At 41.6% G+C, this 17,780-nt stretch overlaps 1 pseudogene; it reads left to right on the top strand.

Moving 5' to 3' along the window:
* The window catches only part of LOC118642075, a 50,355-nt pseudogene extending 32,786 nt beyond the window's left edge, over window positions 1–17,569 (top strand).
* The last annotated feature ends 211 nt before the right edge of the window (window positions 17,570–17,780 follow it).

Raw genomic sequence — 17,780 nt, 5'->3', positions numbered from 1 at the left:
TGATGAGATGGTGAGGAATCGATAAAGCCAATGAAGCATATATGGAGTAACATTCACTTGGTTTCCTCCCCCTGCCCATCCTCTCGCGTCCCCCCACTTTTCAGCCCCATTTCGGGTTGTAGAGTCCTCGTTTGTGTTAATCATCTTCCTATTTCCTTTTACTGTTTCCATAACGCTGTTGTGTTATCATAAAGACATTGATCAAAGGGTGACAGGCAGGACAGAAAGCTATTTGCTTTGCAAAAGGAGGAGGGCTCTCTGTCAGGGCTGCCTGGGTAAAATCTGCTTCTGCTGGCATTTGTAATGCACGAACAGTTTTTATCTCTCCCCGAGTGGGTCCCTAAAGAGACACAATAGTGGCTCAAGTTTCTGTACCCAAATGTCTTTTAAAAATTTGCATAGAGCAGCAAAGGAAAGACAAATGCCTACATTAGACATGCTTTGATAGGAGCTTGCACAGGATAACTCGAGAGAAAGGCAAAACCTCTGGCTGAATAATGTAGGATTATTTTGAATTAACTTCTTCTAAACCCATTGAAACAGCACTTGAGAGGAAAGCAAGTCTTTCTGGATTTAGAAAGGAAGAGAGGTACAGCCTCCATCGTGTGTGTGTGCATGTGTTATATGTGTGTTTTCAAGAATGTAATTCAGAGACAAGTGCTGAAAATAGAATTGTTCTCTAAGAAAGTAGTCATTTACAAACTTGAGTGGGGTCAGGTAACCTCATTAATCCCTTTGCAGTTCCCATTAGGTCAAAATAGCAACCCTGCTAGCATCACTTTTGCCTTAAGAAGCATGGGCTGGTTTTGCCCTTTTAACTTGAGCTTTTTATTCTCAGGAAGGATTAGACTCTACATCACCACTGTTTCTTTTTTCATTTCATTGCCATTCTATCTCACGGGGAAATCAGCCTCACATTGTGTTAGTCTTATGTCCCTAAGTAATGTTTCTTGGAAAAAAAAAAAGTTGAATTTCTTTCAATAAAGCAGCCCCGGTTTGATGGAACTACCAAAGTAAAAGGGAAAGGAAAAGAGAAAAAACCCCACTTCATTATTCGAAAAAAGGCACATAGCATTATAGCAGTCACATCCCTACAGCCTAATGGTGAAGTCATTGATGCATTATTCTTCTTAGGTCCTCTTCTTTCAGATAAAAATGGAAAAGAAATGATTTCAGTCCTAAATGACATCACTGGACAGGAGCTGGGAGACATAGTCCCTAATGCTGAAACCAAGAACACCCCAATGTTTATTGAGTTAACAGGTCTCACTGTCTGGTTTGCCCAAACTAGAGACACATTCACAAGCAGAGACACACACACACACACACACACACACACAAATACATACATACAGCCTTTCAGAGGAGCCTACTCCGGATCTCCCCAGGTTCCATTGCCCCACTCTTTTGCTTTTTTTTTTTTTTTGCCTATGCATGACTGAGAGAAACTTATCACTAGCTATTAAATTGGAGGCATAATAAGACCCTCTAGCTAATTGTAACATAGCAACTGCCACCAGCCTTTCCACAAAGCTACATAAATGTCTTTCAAACACCTGTTTCCTTCTGCAATTTTCTCATTTTATCTGTCATTGTGGTTTAATGATTTTATTATAAGGATGTGTTTTTCTACAGAGGTTAAGTGAATCCAGTTTACATATAATGATATCATGGGAGAGGGATGGGATGGTGGGAAGTGGTTACCACTAGTAATCGATGTGCTAAAACCCCCTCCAAAATTTCAAACAATAAAAAGCTCCTTTGCTAAAGTTGTTACTGAAAAAGACTATTATTTATTTCCTTACATAAAGAAGTAAAGTATCCTCCCACTTGGATAATAATTTTCCATCATTATATAGTATATAAGGTTGGTATTTTGATTTCCAAGTACAGTTCTTTTTGGAAAAGATATATTTTAACCAGAGAGCCAAGTTTCCTGGTGCCAGTCCAGCTAGCTACGGGAAGCTGGCCTTCTGAAGTGGAGGCAAAAACCTAAAAATCTGATATACCTCAGCATTTCCAAGTTTTATTTGGGAATTGCAGTTACCCATGGAGGAGGAAAAACAGCATATCTTTTATGAGCATAAGAGAGATTAATTGTTTATGCCAAGATTTTACTGTTTAATTAAAAGAACATATGAAGAAATATAAATCAATAAAATCCTAATAGAAGAGTAAGTACTTTTTATTATTGTGATTGTTCTTGTTACATGATAATGGTAGTGTCTCTAAAGGGGGACTTTTGTGTAGTAGTGATAGGAATGGTGTTCTGTGTCTTTAGGGGATAAGATTTTTAGCTCCTAACTTGTAAGGTGTGCTTGCCTCTCCCACACGGGATTTTGCAGGTAGGAGGGCTGATGCTTAGAGTCTGACTGCTGGTAAAAGGATTTATGTTCATTTCAGAGAAAAGATGACTCAGTTACACACCTTTACGTCACCCTCTCCTCCCACCATGCCATGCCCTGCAGGGACTTCCTAGCTTGAACAATTCCCCTTGGTAGATATTACTTGGTTGTGGTTACATCTTGTCTTATTGTAGCTTAAGATTTCCCAGAAGGAAATTGTAAACTTAGGAGATACCTAGTGTTGACAAAATTTAGGGGATACCTTACTCATAGCAGGAAAACCTTTACAAATCATTTCCAGGAGCCCCTCCTGCTTCTGCACAGGGCTCATCTTGCTACTGGGTGTGGCCGCACATTGGCAGTTTTTGAGATGTTTTAATGTTTTGTCCCGGTTCCAAGGGCACCTACTAGTTTGCTTTATGTTTTCAAATTTACAGACATACACAAACCTGTTAGAATACATGAAATAATAAATGGAGTGCTTTGTGAAGTTAGAGACAAAAAGAATAACATCAAAAAACATGGTTGCTTGGCTGGTGTGGCTCAGTGGATTGAGCGCCGTCCCATGGACTGAGCGGTCCAAGTTCGATTCCCAGTCAGGCACATGCCCCGGTTGCGGGCTTGATCTCCAGTACGGGGTGTGCAGGAGGCAGCCGATCCCTGTTCCTCTTTCACGTTGATGTTTCTAAAGCATGGTTGGTATTCTTTGTGGATGAGGATTCAGTTCCAGTTTTAAAATTTCCATGTGGTTCCTCCAGGGGAGATACTCCAGCCCCTCACTGCTGTTTTCTGTGTACCCAGTTTTGCTCTTAATGGTCTCCAGCTGTAGTGGGCTTACTTTAACAGTTTAGTTTTATGTTCTCATCTCTCATCTCTGAAGTAATTGCAAAGACAGTGGAACTTGAGACCCTGCTTAGGTGAGTAATAATATGTCAGTCCTTTGGCTAAGTAGCAGGCTACCCTAAAGCTTCACCTGTTTTTATAAATTGTGCAAGAAAGCAGAGAAATCCAAGCAGCAATTCTGTAGCTCCATCCTTATTTTGTGAAATGCATATTAAAATAGAATGCCTGCCCTTTATCAATATTATTTAGATCAGACTTGATTGTGTGAGTTTCTTTGACAGCCATAAGTTGAACCTAGTCAATGAGTAAGTGTGGACATGCACCCCTGTTGATACGCAGATGGTCTTAGACGTGTCTTTCCATGTCTCAAGACCTTACACCATTGGACATCAAGTTTACTAAACTCCTTTTTCTCTTCTAACTCCCGGGAAGTCATTGGCTCTATGAGTACCGCTTTTGTTTACTTGACAGCCATTTATTGAGGCTCTGTCAGGAGCCAGGGACTGTTATCAGTACAGGTGACACAGAAGAGGACAAGTGGCTCTGGAAGCCCCCTCCGAGGTGGTTTACAAACTCATGAGGGCGTGCAATGAACTAATAAACTGATCAATAAATAACAGTGATTTTAGGTAGTGTTAAGTGCTAGGGAGACAATGAAACAAATCAAGATGAAAAAAAATGATCTCAGGGATTGGGGGTGGGGCTACTTTAGATCGGAGGGTCAGAGAAGGTTGTGCTGAGCAAGTGATACCTCTCTTTGAAAAAGTGACACCTAAATGACTAGCAGGAAGAAGCCATGTGAAGATAAGAAGAAAGCATCACGGGACAGGGAACCGCTATGTTCAAAGAGCCAAAAGCAAGAAAAATTGGTGTTAAAAAATATACATATATATGGCTTTTCAGGCAGGATTTTAAGTGGAGAGGGACAGAAAATGAGGTGGAAGAAATAGGAACCAGGTCACATAGTTCTTTGAAATCTTGTTAAGGAGATTGAGTTCTACTTTAGTGGAAATTGGAAGCCACTGGAGCATTTTAAGTAGAGATGGGCTATGATCCGAGTTAAGTTGGAAAATGTAATGATGGCTGTGGCGAGACTACAGGCTGGTGGAAGGTCACTGAAGCAGTCTGGACAAGCAAGGTGGTGGCCTGAGTAACACATGCTGGTAGCACAGAGGGAGAGAAAGTGGGTGGATCCGGTCATGATTTGGAGTCAGATTCCAGAGGATTTAGGTTAGGTGGATAGCTGTGCCATTTCCTGGGGAAGGCATGCGGTGGGGACGGGGGGTTGGCATCAATACTGTTATCTCGAACATATACATCTGAGAGTCCTCTTAGGCATTAAAGTGGAGATGCCCAGTAAAGAAGCATATACACAAATTGGGAGTTTGAGAGAGAGGTCGAGGTCGAGGTATACATTCATGTCATTGGCATAAATCTGGACAAGGTGTGATCCTTTTTAAGTTTTCTCATTATTAATTCCATATCTTTCGAGTTTTTTTTTTTTTTTTTTCACTCTATGCCTAGCTTCATTCATTTGTACTAGGATTCTCTTGAAAACCCCTTTTACCCATAAAGTTTTTCCAGGTTAAATGTGAAGAAAGTACAAGTGGTAACTCCCCATTAAAGTCTTGATGACAATGTGGTCACTATTCATCCCTCAAATACCAAGGCAGCAAAGTCTAAATTCAGGATGATCAGTGATTACCCACATATCATGTCTTAAGATACTTGAATTGGTTGCTTACATCCCCCTCTGGGCACATGTTTAGTGATGTCTGCTGTAGTTCGTATGTGGTCCTACTAGACCTGTTTAATTTGCTTTGGAGAGACTAGTAGAGTCTTGCGTGTGAGGACATGTAACACATAATATTCAATAGAAACAGTGATAAATGAATCTAAGTAAGTAGCTTACATTTGCAAAAGGACCTTCAAAATATTTCCTCTGTGAAATGTGAACTCCAATTTATTTTTATTATGCTTTTACTTTGAGTTGTTGATAGTTTCCATTAAAATGTTATAAAAGAAAGTCTTTTGAATTCCCATGTTTAGAGGAATAGAATTGTTTTTAGGTTTAGGTTACAGAGTTCCCCCTTATCCACGGCTTTGCTTTCCATTGCTTCAGTGACCCATGGTCCACTGCGGTCTGAAAATATTAAATGGAAAATTCCAGAAATGAACAAGTCCTAAGACTTAAATTGCTACCATTCTGAATAGCATGATGAAATCTTGCGCTTTTCCAATCAGTCCTGCCCGGGGACACGAGTCACCCCTTCGTGCAGTGTCTCCCCACTGTGTACACCTACCACCGTTAGTGACTGAGCAGCTGGCTAGGGATCAGATCGCCTGTCGTGGTGTCGCACTGCTTATGGTGAAGTAACCCATATTTTACTTAGTAAGGGCCCCAAAGAGCAAGAGTAGCAATGCTGAAAATTCAGAGAAGTCGTGAAAGTACTTCTTTGAAGTGAAAAGGTGAAAGTTCTTGATTTAATAAGGAAAGCAAAAATATCGGAAACTGAGGTTGCTCATAATTTGTTACAGTAAGGACAGATCTTCTATCCATGAAATTGTGAAGAAGGAAAGAGAAATTCATCCTAATTTTGCTGTTACACCTTATACTGCAAAAGTTAAGGCCACAGTGTGTGATAACTGCTTCGTCAAGACGGAAAGGCATTAAATTTGTGAGAGAGACAGGAGCGGAAACTGTTTTGATTGACAGCAACTAATGTGCCAGACAACACTGAACCTGTACAAAGACTTCAGCTGGAGACCCCCTGAAATGAAGGACCTTATTCACATAACTTTTTTATAGTCTATTGTAATACTTGTTCTATTTTATTATTAGTTATGTGCCTCATTTATAAATAAACTTTATCATAGGTGTGTATATATAGGAAAAGCATGGTATATATGTAGTGTGTAGTACTATCCACGGTTTCAGACATCCTGGCAGACTTGAAACATATCTCCTGAGGATAAAGGGCAACTACTTTAGCCTTGGCCAGTTTGGTTCAGTGATTAGAGCGTTGGCCCGCGAACTAGAGAGTCACAGGTTCGGTTCCCGCTAAGGGCACCTACCTCAGTTGCTGTTTGTGGCCCGGTTTGGGTCATGTGGGTGGCAACCACTCAATGTGTCTCTCTAGCCTCGATGTTTCTCTCTCTCTCTTTCTATCTCCCTCCCGCTCTATCTGAAGATAAATGCAAAAAGAAAGGGGGAGGGGGCTACTATACCTAAAATAGTCACCTACTTTATCAAGTGACAACTTATTCCAAATCAGCATGAAAAAAAAAAGTACTGTTACACCTGTGTATTTTTGTGCAGTTGAGCAAACTGATAGATTTTTCTCACATTTTAAATGTATTAGATATCATTCAGTTTTCCCTGTTTTATTGCCCTGGTCTGTCTTTGCCGCATATATATATTTTTTCCCTTACCCGAGGACATTTTTCCATTTTTGTTCAGACAGAGCAGGAGGGGGAGTAAGGGGGAGAGAGAGAGAGAGAAACACCGACGTGAAAGGGACACATCGAGTGGCTGCCACCCGCACCACCCAACCAGGGCCAGGGACAAACTGCAACCAAGGTACATGCCCTCAACAGGAACCGAACCCAGGTCTCTCTGGACCACAGGCCAACGCTCTAACTGCTGAGCCAAACCGGCCAGGGCTTTGCTGCATATTTTTAATAAACATCGCATGGACTGTAATTTTATAATTAAAAAATTAGCAAATGCATTTCAACATAAAACAAAGCACGCACCATTTTTAAGCTGTCTCCCTGCCCACCAATTTACTTGCAGGCTAATCTGATGTGGTATCCATGAAGAATGATCAGGCAGCAAAGGATCTGTATGCATTTCCGCTGAGGTGGTTGACGTAGTGGGAATCAGCTGAAGCAAAGACCAGCACAAGACTTCACCTTGAGGAGCACGCGGACACGGCCGCACAAGAGCTGGTGGGGGGGGGGGGGGGGGGGAGAAAAATCCACGAAGCCAAATCACGTGGAGAAATACACCATTTGACCTGCAAATAAACAGTCTGGCGTAGAGACTTCCAAAGAGTTCCTGGGTCTTAGGAACTTTGTGAGACATGCAATATGTAAAACCGTCGTGTTTATTAGGTCGCGTTTTACTCGCAGCCATCACCACGCTGGCGATGCGCGGTCTCGCAGCGGAAGGAACTACACGCCAGGGTGGACACGCGGCAGAGGTCTGCAGGGAGTGGCCGGAGGCAGCGAGCACTGTGGGAAGAGCCTGCGGTGGGAGATCTGCTTCTAAACCCCGTGTCCACGCACTTAGAAGGAGCCCCTCTGTGCTCTCAGGAACCTCATTGAGTCTGTCACATGCAAGCTGGCAGGAATATCAGTCCCTACTTCCCAGCACTCTGAAGGTTAAACTAGATTTCACAGTGAGTGCTTCTCACAGTGCTGCACACACAGTGAACACTTACAGAGGTTGTTTGTTATTATCGTCCTTAATTATATTGACTGGGCAGTATAAGAGGGAAGACTTTGAAAGTAACCCTTAAATCTGTTGAACTGTAAGAAAATATTAAAAACTCAAGGAAAGAGGCACTTTTTTCCTTATATGTTGTTGAAATGTTTGTTTATTGCAGACTGCCTACTTCAAGGTGGTTTTTTGTTTGTTTGTTTGTTTTTTGTTTTCTGTCACAACTTTACATACTTGTTCAATGAACATTTATCCACTCTCCTTATTGGGAAAGATCAAGTGTTTACTGCGTGCCTAACCTGTAATAGACAGGTTAATCCGAAAAAGGTAAAGAGCAGAAGTTCTATCATTTAGAAACTCTGAGACACGAAGATGAATTACTTGAATACTAGGATAAATGCTCTAATTCAGTACAGACAGAGCGTTCAGGGAACAGAGACATAAGTCTAAGTTCTGCAAAGGGAAATGATCGTTAAGCTGAATGTTGAGGTTTGCCAGGTAGACAAGAAGAAAAGGCCACTTCTGGTAGAGAAAATACCACATGCAAAGGTGAAAAAACCGGCCACCAGTTTGACGTAGCTCGAGCCGGTGGGAGAGGAGGAAGGCACGCCCGCAAAGTGAAGCAAGAACAGATCTGTGTTGTGCTCAGGAGTTTCAACTCTTGTAGGCAGCATCAAACCGCTGAAGGACCCGAGCAAAGGACAGGCAGTCAGCACTGAGCTTTTTAAAGAGCACCAGGCCACTGGATAAAGCTCTCATTGGAGAGAAGAGCTAATAGAAAACAAGGGGACTAGTAAGAGATTCCGGGTAAGAGTTCATGAGATTCTAACCTAAGGCTGTGGTGGGGATGGAGAAGAAGTGGTAATGGAGATAAATACAGAGATAAAATGGGGGGACATAGTCATTCTTTAGGTATGATATTTGAAGGAAAACAGTTGCCTTCATTATTGGGTACATGTGCAACAGGTTGTGGAAAGAAATAATTTCATTTAAAATTATTTAAATTGCGTTCCTTTTTAACTTTATAATGAATATAATATAGTAAAAGCAATACATATGAACAATCCATATAAATATGTTTATGGGGGCTGTTTGTTCAAAACTTTTTACTATCAATGATGTACATTTAACAGGGGTTAGAGATTTCTGCCTTGGTAAAACATCTGTGTGGATAATTGGTGCTATTTAGGGAGACACTTTCTCAATTAACATTTTAAATGTTATGCAGTGTATTTTAAAGAGTTACTTACTCTCCATCTCCTGAAAAGCTTGCAGTCTCAAATAGGCATCTCAAACTTCTTACTTATCTTACTGTCTAATGTAGAAGTAAGAAGGGCAGACAGACACGTTTCTGCTTTGCCTATAGCCTGGCTCGACCCTTTATTACAAACAGCAATTTAAACTAACTTATCTATGTGTGTTTTTTATTACTTTATGTCCCCTTTGCTCAGTGCTTTTAATAAACAGATGAGCTGTACATTTGGACACCAGCACAAGGAACTGAACCAGCAGACAAATTAAATGAAGAAACTATCAGTTTGTGTGCACATTAGTTGGTGTGGGAGAGAGAGACGTGCTCTGACATCATAGCGTGACTCAGGAAGGTGGGTTGGATAGTCCTGCTGGGATTCGAGTTGGTAAGTTTGAGGGAAAGGAGGCTATCACTGGGAAAGATTCCGAGGGAAATGGGTTTTTGATGGTCTGCTAAATGGAATTCTGAGGAAAGAGGAAAGGGATTGGCTGAGGTTTGCAGAAAATAAAACCTGTAATTTAGATCTAATACCCTCACCCCCAAACCCATATTTTTCTTTGCCTTCCCTGTTGACTTTTTGCCTCGAAACAACAATCAGCTTTTGATTTATCCCATTTCAAAAGGAGCTGTACTTGAGGTGGTCTGAATCACTGGGAATTCCTGGGCTCAGCTTGCTGATAAAAGTCATAATAAAAAATGAAAAGAGCCCTGGCCAGTGTGGCTCAATTGGTTGGAGCATTGTCCTATGCACAAAAGGTGGTGGGTTCGATTTCCGGTCAGGGCACATACCCAGGTTGCGGGTTCGATTCCTGGTCAGGTCACATACCCAGGTTGTGGGTTTGATTTGTGGTCAGGGCACATACCCAGGTTGCAATCAATTGATGTCTCTTTCACACTGGTCTTTCTCTCTCCCTTCCTCTCTCTAAAATTAATAATAATAATGAGAAGAAGAAGAAGAAGAAGAAGAAGAAGAAAACATATGCAATAGAGAAAAGTTCTAAATATACAAAAAAACTAGATGGCTTTTCCGAAAAATAAACAAATAAGTACTAGGAATTGAGAAGGAAAGCGTTAGGCCAAATTTGTCAAGAAATTTGAAATCTAGCTCAGGACCATAATGGAGGATCAGTGAAATAGTCAGTAGTTGACCAAGTATAATGGTGCAGGAAAAAAGCACATCACTACACTTGTGAAAACCTGAGTCAAAGAATTCTCCAAGGAAATAGACCAGAAACCTACTTGGTGAATACCCACTCTACAAACCTTTCAAAAAAAGTATGAGCCCAGGTATAAAGGTTAGTCATCCAGCCTTCTTTCACAAGCCCTGGGTAGGACTGTCTGAGTTACTATGACATAGAATGAGATTTGGTGAATGGATTCAATGTGTAGAAAGTTTAAGTACCTCTTGACCAAATCAACTAGCATGAGCATGTCAGAAGTAGATGACCCCATTTGTGAATGAATAGACATTTACGTTCTTACTGCACAAATGAGAGTATTATGAAAGAGTTAAGAGAGAAGATATGCTAAAATATTAGGAGCTCATTACTTTTTAGGGTACTATATTGCTTCTGGAAATAAAAGTTTGAAGAAGTCAGCAGCAGAATCTTAATACACTGCTTGGTGAATTTTATCTTTCACTCAGATCTGTACCTGGGGAGATGAGAGAAAAAGGAAAAATCTTGTTTTAAAAGATCATTAGGTATAAACAATATTGAGGAGGAGGCATTCAACATAGCTCTATATCCCCTGGCAAAGGAGGAAACAGAGGCTAATCTGAGGATTTGGAAATCACCCATAGGAGACAATATAAATGTTTCCATGGGCAGAGGGCAAGACAAATGCCCACGAAGTACTTCTTTGGTTTATCAAGCCTCACTGTAAACACTGAAGTTGTTGAAATTGTCAAAATCTGAGGAGCAATAGAAACCATGAGCTCAAAATACGGGAACTAATTCTTACATCAGTCACCAATACGGAATTATTTAAATCTAAAGAAATAAATAAACCCAACGTATCTTCTGATGCTAGTTAGGAAAGCCATTAAGATAGCATGTCTCAAGGTGAAGAGGTAGTTGGCTGCCCGTTTCAAAGGCTGCAAGAGGAATCATATGAACGAGAAAGATATATCCTACAAAGGGAGGGTAGGCATTTTGTGACAATGAAATAATTCACAATTAAATGAACAAACTACCTGATTTTGAAATAGAAGTTGATCTCACCCCTTCCATAATAGTGACATCAGCCAAGAATTAAATGTCCTATTTCCATGAACCCAGAGATTGATTTTTAAATTTCTGTCTGTATGAGATACAATTAGCACTATTTTGCAAGCCAAGAGGCACAAACTCAGGTGCAAATTCAAGTGGAAAATGCTGCGCTGTTATAATAAGTGTTGATTCATTTAAGATCAGTGATCACAGTGCCACCCACCCCATCTAATATTACAGACTATAAATGTGGGCTGGGTGAATTGTCACAGGCTCCTGGGCAAGACTTCCATGTGAAACACAGGTGGTTCCTGGCTTTTATTTCAACATAAGCAGGAGCTGCTAGGGTCGCTAGATGTCAGACTGGTAATAAATCAAACTCTCTCAGTGATTCGACGACTCCCTTCCTACCAGTGGGCAACATAGAAAGACTACTTAGTCTTCCAGTTTACCCTCTAGCATTTACACAGGTTTTCATTTGAGTACAGTGCCTTTATGGTGTACTAAAGGGTATCCAGGAGACTGGAAATAGTGAACACAGCTTCCCTAAGTGTCTAGTTGATAATCAGGCAGTAACCAAGACATTGAAAGAGGTTGATGCTGCCGAAGAGCAACAGAACCAGGTTGTCACAAAGATTCGGTCCAGTTGCCTTGTTTTCCCCACTGCCGGGGAACAAGAAAGGACCATCTCTTTGTTCATTTCTTCACTGATTCCAAGTGTTGTGTGTAAGCACATAGCTTTATAGTTGAACTAGCATTAGGAGATGGGGCAAGTTATCTATCCTATGTGTGTCTCAGTTTTCTCAACTGTAAAATAGAAATAAAAAGTACCTTACCGGAAGAGTTCTAGTCAAATTAGTTAACACATAAAAGGCTTCCAGAGCACAGTGTTAGGTAAGTTTTAGCTGTTACTATTCTCAAGAAAGTTTTATTGTATACCAATTACATTTATTCCCTGACAATTAAAATTTAGTCTCTGTGAATCTCCATGGCTCTTTCAGTCATGATATCCATACCTTCTTGCATTTAAGCTTCCTAATATTTTAAGTAAAATTTAAAAAATATGTATAAATGGATGAGTTAGCGTATCTTGTTAACACTGTATCTGATAACAATTTGGGAGGGAGAGAGAAGTATAGATGGAATTTTATAGCCAAATGCAAACTTGTCTTAATTTTTAATGTTCTTCACCAGTTTTCCATAAAAGTCATATGACGGCGACAAACAGGAACCTTGAAGATTTTCCTCCTTAAGTTCCCCTTCATTATCTCTATTCTTACATCTCTGGCCTTCTGTCTATCTCTGTCACTGCAGAACCAATCAGGATTCCTTCCATTGCAAGGGGCGAAAAATGCAGCCCAAGGAAAGGGAGTGTGCTGACCGAGGTACATGGGAAGGCTCAGGGCTGGGTAGTTTCAGTGCAGCTCAGATAACATCATCAGGACTCAGGCTCTCTGCTTCTGTCGACTCTGTTCTCCACGTGAACTTCATTCTCAGGCTCCACGTGGTGGCAGAAAGAACCGCCAGCGAATCTAGGCCTACAGCCTCCCAGATGTGGGTCTAACCGGGAAGACCCATTGTCTCTCATTGGCTATTTGGACCACATGAACCTGTCTTTGGGTGCCAAGTCTGAGTCAGAGGGCTTCCCTTGGAGCTGGGAGTGAAATGAATTCTGCCTGAAGCACAAAGCCTAGGAAAAGGGTAAGGAACATTTATATAGAGGAAAATTCGCGTTTTGATATAGCAGACATGTGAATGAGCAGCGAAAACTACAGTCTCACTATACCCGTCCTGAGTTCTGATCCTGCCCAGTTATCCTCAGAGCCCCCAAACGACCTTTTGGCCCCTTGCATAAACTCCAAAGTCTGCATGTAGCATTCAAGGCTTTCAACCACCCTAATTTATTTCTTACCATGTTGACGCTTGCATTCTTGCTCCATTTTATTTATAGAATGTCTACATCCTCTCATGATGTTGGATTTTCTGTCTCCCCCACTCATCTCATTGATATCTTTAGTATTATTGAGAGTCCAGCTCAAATGCTACCTCACAACAAACCAATGAGATTATGACATTCATTTTGTAGAGGAGGACATTGGAACGCAAAGAGTAAGGAACCTGGTCAAGATTAGACTGTCAGTAGTGCAGAGTTCAGGTTCCCCCCCGGCATGCGGGGTCCAGACACCTTCCTAACTGTACTCTCTCAACTGTGGGACGCAAGAGGGACACCTGGCTGATCCTGTGCCCTACATCACATCAGACACATGAGGACACGGATGGCACCGGGAACTGGGTTATACTGGGGACTTTGCTTACCCTGATTTTCCTTACAAGGACACGGGCATTTCCCATTGATACAGTGTTTGTTCCTGTTAATGTCTCCAATTTGTAAAACGTGACAATCAAGCAGACAAGGGAGTGCTCCACATAGGTTTTGAAAAAATTAAGACGTGGTTAATATTTTTACATTTCATCATCTCCATAATTTGAGTTGCAAGGTAAAAACCATCGTATAAACATGCATTGAATGCTTCTCCTCTGCCAGATGTTGGATATCTAAAGCAAAATAAAACAACAACAAAAGACACACACAGAAAAAAAAAAAACCAACAGAGTCTGCAGTCTCAAGTTGCTTATTGTCTAGTTAAGGAGAAATAACTGTCAACAAATTCAGTACCATCTAGTGCCATTCTTACAGTCTGAAGAAGGTAGTTGATTTTGTTTGTTTGTTTGTTTATTTATTTATATGTTTTTTGCATTGGGGGAGGGGTTCCAGCAACAATAATCAAGATTTAAGATGCTTTTACTATTGTAGATAAATTGATAATTATACTTTTTATTTGATAACTATTTTTAACTCTTTTTTTTTTTATCCTTTTCAAGGACATTTTTCCATTTTTTGTTCAGATGGAGCGGGAGGGAGAGAGAGGAAGAGAGAGAGAGCGAGAAACATCGACATGAAAGGGACACATTGAGTGGCTGCCACCCACACTACCCATCCAGGGCCGGGGGCAAACTGCAACCAAGGTACCTGCCCTTAGCGGGACCGAACCTGGGTCTCTCTGGACCGCAGGCTGACATTCCAACTGCTGAGCCAAACTGGCCTGGGCCATTTTTTTCATTTGATAACTATTTCAGGCACTGTGCTATGTGTTGGGTGTAAAATGGTGAACAAAGTAGACAAGGTCGTTGCCTGCATGGCACTTGCTGGTGGAAGAAGGATGTAAATGAAAACTCAGCTGAATGAACATGTTATGAGAACTGTGATGAAGTAGAGCCGAGGGCAGCCATGGAGAGTATCAGAGGGGCCATCGATACATGGAGTCATCAGTTCTTAGGAATTGCTTTTTAGCCTGCGACCTAAAGAACAGTAGCAGGAAGCCAGTGGAAATTGGAAGGAAACAGCATCCCACATAAGGGACGGAGCCATATGGAGGAGGTGCTGATGTAGTAAAGAACTTGGGACATTCAAGGAAGGCCGGGATCTGTGGAGCAGGGTCCATGACAGGTGAGTGGCTGGAGATGAGGCTAAAGCGGGAGGAAGAGTTGGAGATATAGGACTTGTGGCCATGGGAAAAAGCCTGGATTTTAAGTACAGTGGGAAACTATGGGCAGTTTGAGCACAGATACATATCCAGGTTTTAGCAAGATGATTCTGATGCCATGAGAGAGGTGGCAAGCTGTCCAGTAGAGGGCGATGCTGAGGGATTAGACGTGGAAATCAAGAGAGGTGGATACATTTAAGAACTATGTGAGAGGCAGTATCTAGAATGACGTCCAAGTTCTTATCTTTAGTTAACTGGAAATTCAAGATAACATGTACTAAAAATCAATATATAGTAGAGGTAATAGGGTGGATAGTCTGATCCAAGTTAAAGAAATTTCAGAACAGATGTTTTCTACTGGATTCCTGATCTAGTTTTGAGCAAAAATCTCTCTCTCTCTCTCTCTCTCTCTTTTAATCTTCACCCAAGGACATTTTTCTGTTTTTTTTTTGTTCAGAGAGAGTGGGAGGGAGAGAGAGGAAGAGAGAGAAACATCGATGTGAAAGGGACACATCAAGTGGCTGCTACCCACACAACCCACCCAAGGCCGGGACAAACTGCAACCAAGGTACATGCCCTTAGTGGGAACCGAACCCAGGTCTCTCAGAACCGCAGGCCAATGCTCTGACCCCTGAGCCAAACCTGCCAGGGCAAGCAAAGATCTCATGTAAGAACTTCCTGTTGATTCTATGGCTTCTGGAGTAGAATCTAATCTTTCCCAAACGAATCCTCTCCTGCCTCCATGTTATTTTCTCTATAATTTCAGGCTGAGAACCAGCTTGAGAAACAGGCTGCAGGTCTCAAATTCATGACCATAGCCCATGTTTTTATTTTTTGCTTTATTACAGCAACTTATTTCCTGTGAGAGGTGAGGAGGTTATATTTCAAGATATTCTACTACCTTCTGTTTGTATATAAAGTTGTTTTCTATCAAGGCAGCTGTTCTAATGGTTCCGGAGCCGGTCATTCAGAGCATTGGTGCCTGGACGGGTGTTCCAGGAACAGCAGTCTTGCTGCTTCCGCCAACTTATAAATGTGTTTCTTTTGTTACTACAAGAAATAGAAAAGGAGTATAGTCTGTGAACTCATATGAGCAAAACCTAGAGTCTGAGCTCTGCAGTTAATAGGTCAAACAGTTTCATTTTCATTTAGGAGAGGCAACACTTCTATACCAAGTGTCATAGACACCTGGCTCAGCTCAAGGGACACAGAGCCTATTTAGAATGCAGAGCCCTGATCCAGGGAAAGCCCTCCCCAGAAGAAATAGAACCCTTCTCCCAGAGAAAACAAGGAGACTCCTTGGAAATAAAGCAACATTTTGTAGCAGCTCCACACCTTTCTGTTATTTCTTCAGTATTTGTTCTAAAAGTATTTTAATGTTACAGTTTGAGCAGCACAGACATGCACAGATGAGAGTCGGAGTCTGAGAGGTTGCAGTGAGATTCCTAGAGATGAAGTGATCTGCGAGGAAGGCGGCTGAGCTAGAAGTTGAGTCCGGGCATTCTGAGCTCCGCTGCAGTGGCCAGGCAGGGTGTGAGTACTCACCAATGATGGGTATATATAATGTATGCAAAACATGTGCTAGCTTCTCACCTACCAGGTGAATGGACAAACCTAGGCCATCTCTTAACCCCATTTCTTACTTTTTAAGATCTTATCTATAATCCAGTTGGGATTCCCTCCTGAAGTATCCAGATTAGACTGAGATATCATGTTTTTCGATCAATAAAGACTGTTTTAGAGTCCAGCATAATATTCTGAGGGGTACTGGTGGTCACCTGTTGTGAGTGTTACTTTTATGTCTCAGTTTAGCTAGGCTATAGTAGCCATTATGTAATCAAATGCTAATCTCTGTATTTCCAGGAAGGTATTTTGTAGAATTGGTCTATCTATCTATCTATCTATCTATCTATCTATCTATCTATCTATCTATCTATCTATATCTATCTATCTATCTATTTATCTATCATCTATCTATCTGTTGTCTATCTTTTTTCTTTCTTATTAGTTCTATTTGTCTAGAAACATTGACTGATAAAGGTTTTGGTACTAAGAATGGTTCCAGAGGAACAGACTGTTAAGGATGCATTTTCTTAAATGGCTCTGCAGTTTCAGGAATTGGTTCTCTAATTTGATTAGATTTAAAGACAGTAAAGACTATTTTCAGTGGTGTTAAGATACTCAGACATCACCAATAGATACTCTTGGTTAAAACCTCATAAAAGGCAAGGTTCTGGGTAACTGCTGATTCTCCTGATCCATGCCCACCACCTTGTCTTTTAGACCCGTAATTTGATTCCAGCCCCAGCAGGCTCCAAGAGGTGAGGGCTATTATGGTGGGAAAGGCCAGTGTACGCCGTTAGAATGGCTTCTTCCTGGGAAAACAGTAAACCAAAGCAATGTTGCACTCCCACGGGAACTGCAGAGACTGGTGCCATCATCAAGGGCTTGAAGGATGCAGGAGTGGTGATCCCACCACATCCTCATTCAACTTGCCTATCTGGCCTATCCAGAGGACAGATGGGTCTTGGAGAACGACAGTGGATTATCATAAGCTTAAGCAGATGCTAACTCCAGCTGTAGCTGCTGTAGAGATATGTTTATATTGCTTGAGCAATTGAACACATTCCCTGGCACCTGGCATGTAGCTGTTCGGCTGGCAGTGCTTTATCTCCCGTACCTATTAGTGAAGACCACCAGAAGCAGTTTTCTTTCAGCTGGCAGGTCAGCAGTACACCTCCACTGTCCTGTCTCAGGGGTGGATCCGCTCTCTAGCCCTGGGTCACAGTTCAGTTTGCAGGGATTTTGATCACCTTTCCCCTCCACAAAAGATTACATTGGTCTCTTGCTTTATGCTGATTGGACCTAGTGAACAAGTAGTAACAACTATTTTAGTTTTATGGATAGGATATTTGTGTGTCAGAGAGTGAGAAATAAATTTGATAAAAATTCAGGGACCTCTACCTCAGTGAAATTTCCAGCGGTCCCATGGTGTGGGGCAGGTTGGGACACCCACTCTGGGGTGAAGGCTGGTTGTTTCGTCTGATCCCTCCTACAACCCCAAAAGTGGCACAATGCCTGGCAGGCCTGTTTGGATTTGGGAGGCAACATGTTCCTCACTTGGGAGTGCTACTCTGGCTT

The sequence above is a fragment of the Molossus molossus genome, unplaced genomic scaffold (assembly GCF_014108415.1).
Source record: "Molossus molossus isolate mMolMol1 unplaced genomic scaffold, mMolMol1.p scaffold_m16_p_3, whole genome shotgun sequence".
Classification (NCBI taxonomy): domain Eukaryota; kingdom Metazoa; phylum Chordata; class Mammalia; order Chiroptera; family Molossidae; genus Molossus; species Molossus molossus.
The sequence above is the reverse complement of the archived record's forward strand: the minus strand, read 5'-3'. Positions and strand labels throughout refer to the sequence as shown.